Raw genomic sequence first — 4,377 nt, forward strand, 5'->3', positions numbered from 1 at the left:
CAGAAAGGAAGAAAAGCAAACTCTGATGCATGCACATAAATAGTTAATGCTACTCCAAGATTACCAGCATTTTTAGATTTTATTAAGAAATAAGCTTGCTTATCAGTCAACGTTGGTGGTGTAGGTCAACTTTTCCACTTCTATTAACTCTGATGAAGTTCTGCCAACGTTAGCCAAGTTGTGCCAGTGTGCACCAGCTGAGTAGCTGGCTTTTAGAAATGTATTCGTTCTCCTGTCTTGACCTCAAGCTGTTAGGAAAAGGACTAATCCAAGAGTTAGTTGTTCCTGGAGTAGGCATTTTTCTATACCCTGTTTGCTTTCTCCATCAGTTACATGAGTTTTTTTCTTTATATGGAGAAAGCTTCAGGCTCGTATAGAAACCTGATTACTAAGTTATTAAATGTGTGAAACCTCATACCTAAAGCACTACTGAATTTATAAAAACATCGATAAACTCCGTCAAGTAAAGGGAGGGGGGAAGAGAGAGACTAGGAAAACATAAAGGAGATTGAGTAAGACTTCCATAACTTTCCTTAAATGCATGAAATGCTCCAAATTATTTTGCATGTTGACAGAAACGTATCAAAAGTATTTTGTTGCTGTATAGGTGTTTTAGCGTTTTGACGGATACCTCTGCCACGGTGCCTGGTGTATACTGTGGATTATGATTGCAGGTTGTGCTGGGAGTAGACTGGAGTGGCAGCATTATACATCACTCAGGTGCAGCACTATGGCTCACAGCCAACTGCAGCATACATGGTCAGGAGAGAGACTGATTCTCATTTGGTTGAGGATCCCATTCCCCGCTCTCTTCATGAGAAGGTAAGCCGTGAGGTGTTCACTGTTTTTGTCTTGTGGAACAAAGACTGAAGGCCTACTGAAGAAAAAGCCCATGGTTCTTGCTGTGCTGTACTGGCACCATGCCCTCCTCTATTTTCTTCCTGGTGTTCTTACTTCTTATCTTGTTGTAGCTACTGCCCAGTTCAAGAACACTGAAGCATGCTCAGAGCAACTTTCAAAGGCTACAGGTGTGTGGGTGCAGAAAAATCTCCCACAGAAATCATGGGGTTAGGAAGGGTGAGGTCTGCAGCACAGATTTATGGATCTGAAAAGCATGGAGTAATCTGATTTTCATGGTGTGTAGCTCTAGTTTTATATTCAGTGCTCAAAGGTGTTTTCTGGCCATTAGAACTTCATTGTTGTTACTTAATTAAATTATTAGAATTGTCACTGGCATGATTTGCCCCAAAATTGCCAACTCCCAAACAGGTCTTGCACACAAATGGGATGTTAGCACAGGCCAGGTGTCATTCCGTAAGGACTGTTTGCATGTAGCCATCATATATTGGCAGGAAAGGAATTTAACAGTATGGACATTGTGGTGGTTTGACCCTGGCTGAATGCCAGGTGCCCACCAAAGCTGCTCTATCACTCCCCTCCTCAATCAGACAGAGGAGAGAAAATACAATGAAAGGCTCGTGGGTCCAGATAAAGACAGCGACATCCCTCAGCAATTACTATCATGGGCAAAACAGATTCAACTTGGGAAAATTAGTTTGATTTAGTTTAAATTATTCAAACCAGAAGAACACCTTCACCCCCACCCCCACCCACCCGCCCACCCTGCTTCCAAGGCTTGACTTAATTCCTGATTTCGCTACTTCCCCCCCGCCCCCCCCCCCCCCCCTCCCCCGGCCCTGGAGGAACAGGGGGACAGGGAATGGGGGCTGTGGCCAGTTTCTGCCACACATTTCTGCCACTCCTTCTTCCTCACACTCTGCCCCTGCTCCAGCCTGGGGTCCCTCCCGCAGGAGACAGTTCTCCATTAGTTTCTCCAGCATGAGTCCTTCCCATGGGCTGCAAGTGCTTCATGAGCTGCTCCAGCGTGGGTCCCTCCCATGGGGTGCTGTCCCTCAGGCACAGCCAGCTCCAGTGTGGGTCCCCCCAGGGTCACGAGCCCTGCCAGCAACCCTGCTCCAACACGGGCTGCCTGCACCCCGGCAGGGTGCTCCATGGGCTGCAGGGGGTGAGCTGCTCCCCCAGGGGCTGCATGGGCTGTGGGCACGGCCTGCCCCGCCGGGGGTGCATGGGCTGGGGGCACGGCCTGCCCCGCCGGGGGTGCATGGGCTGGGGGCACGGCCTGCCCCACCGGGGGCTGCATGGTCTGGGGGCACGGCCTGCCCCGCCGGGGGTGCATGGGCTGGGGGCACGGCCTGCCCCACCGGGGGCTGCATGGTCTGGGGGCACGGCCTGCCCCGCCGGGGGTGCATGGGCTGGGGGCACGGCCTGCCCCACTGGGGGTGCATGGGCTGGGGGCACGGCCTGCCCCACCGGGGGCTGCATGGTCTGGGGGCACGGCCTGCCCCGCCGGGGGTGCATGGGCTGGGGGCACGGCCTGCCCCGCCGGGGGCTGCATGGGCTGGGGGCACGGCCTGCCCCGCCGGGGGTGCATGGGCTGGGGGTACGGCCTGCCCCGCCGGGGGCTCCATGGGCTGGGGGCACGGCCTGCCCCACCGGGGGCTCCATGGGCTGGGGGCACAGCCTGCCCCACCGGGGGCTGCATGGGCTGGGGGGGAATCTCTGCTCTGGCACCTGGAGCAGCTCCAGCCTCCTGCACTGGCCTGGTGGGCTGCAGGGCTGTTGCTCCCACAGTGTCACTCCTCTCTCTCACTGGCATAGAGTTTTTTATTCCCTTCTTAATATGGTTTCACAGAGGTGCTACCACTGTCACTGATGGACTCGGCTAGTGGTGGGTTCATCTTGGAGCCGGCTGGCCTTGACTCCATTGGACATGTGTGAAGCTTCTGGCATTTTCTTACAGAAGCCACCTCTGTAGCCCGTCTGCTGCCAAAGCCTTGCCATGCAAACCCGCTACAGACATAGACTACCGAATACCAGGAGGGCTTGATGCTCAAGAACAGTCCTAGATGTTGCTGTGGAGCACAGAGGCTTATGTCCACCCTACATGACCATCCAATATCTTTACTGTACTAATTATTTCACACAGCACTTAATTAACTTTGAGTGAGGGTCATACAGCTCCATGTCTGTCCAGACAAGCCAAAAGCCTCCAGAAACTCACTATATAATGTCTTTCTCATCACCATGCCTTCAAAACCTCCATCAATTTCTTTCAGAGTTTCCTTTTGAAGCAGTAGGCAAGGGCCGATAGCAGAAGAGTTGCTGAGCAGATTTTGGGCAAAGTACCACTGGGCTGTTTGCTCTTGGTTTTCATAGGGGAGCTTGCCATGGCTCCGAGGCAGCACAGCTGTTCAGCTCCATACTCTTAATTTCAAGTTTTCCCTTCTAGTTGATTTGAAATGAGAACACCTTGATGGCTACTCACCCAGACCACTGCTTTTTTTTTTTTTTTTTTTTTTTTTAAGCTGAACTGAACTACACCTTTTATTAAATTTACTGGGATTTTAGCAGAGGATATACAACCTTGGAATGTGGTAGGTTATTTTCCCTCTAGAAGTTCTGTTTTTAAGGCAAAAACCCCACAACTGTATGCAAACTTTTTTTTTTTCTTTCCATGCCACAACTTGGGAGGATAGCCAGTCCTTAAATCAGAAGATCACCACTCTTCGATACTTTGTTGTTTTATATTCACTAGGAATGAGTTACTCCTCTCTAATAACTCACTCTTCCAAGACAAATGAGTAAATAACAAGTGACCTAGTCAATGCCTCCTTATACCTAAAATCCACAGGTCCTCCTTAGAGACAATAATCTGTTTTGTGTCAATTTATGAAAGAAAAAATAATCCTTATACCCTTTTCATAATCTCCTTCCATGGGGAAAGTAATTCATTGTTTTTCATTGTGTCAGATTCCTATTCTATTTATGGTAATCTTGCCCATTTGAAGGTGCCAAATAATCTTCTGAAGCAAACTTGTAGAATATTTGAATAAACAACTTTGTTTATTTGGATAGGAAAGTAATTGCACAAGGCACATTGGGAAATGATGCAAATAAGGGTCCTTTTATTCACTTGAGCAGTATCTTCATGGACCAACACATTATCAACTTGGCTCTTACACAGCTTAAGGACAAAACTGCAAAGCAAGTGCCTATAGCATATTTTTGAATGTCAAAACTCAGGTTGCTGGTCTGACAGTACAGCTCTAGTTCCAAATCACATCTGTTTACTTACTGCGCTCCAGCCCTGAACTGCGACAGGACAGTCTGGCAAATAATTTGTGCAACTCCAAATGTTTTAGATTTACTATGGTCTGCCAGAAAACTGACAGGACAAGTTAAAGATAAAGAATGGTAACTTAACACAGACATCGTTGCTGTCCTTGAGGAGATGCCTGCCAAACTATTTCCACTGAAAAACAAAGTCACAATATATGATACTTCACTTTTCCATAG

General features: G+C 48.8%; 1 long non-coding RNA gene across 1 annotated transcript in view; it reads left to right on the top strand.

Moving 5' to 3' along the window:
• The first annotated feature begins 473 nt into the window (after positions 1-473).
• Positions 474-4,377, top strand: part of LOC308060723 — a 31,041-nt gene continuing 27,137 nt past the window's right edge. Inside the window, exon 1 of the long non-coding RNA XR_013926866.1 lies at positions 474-822. This is a non-coding gene — a long non-coding RNA (uncharacterized lncRNA). The remainder of the gene's footprint in view (positions 823-4,377) is intronic.

The sequence above is a fragment of the Falco punctatus genome (assembly GCF_963210335.1).
Source record: "Falco punctatus genome assembly, chromosome: 3".
NCBI classification, from domain to species: Eukaryota; Metazoa; Chordata; class Aves; order Falconiformes; family Falconidae; genus Falco; species Falco punctatus.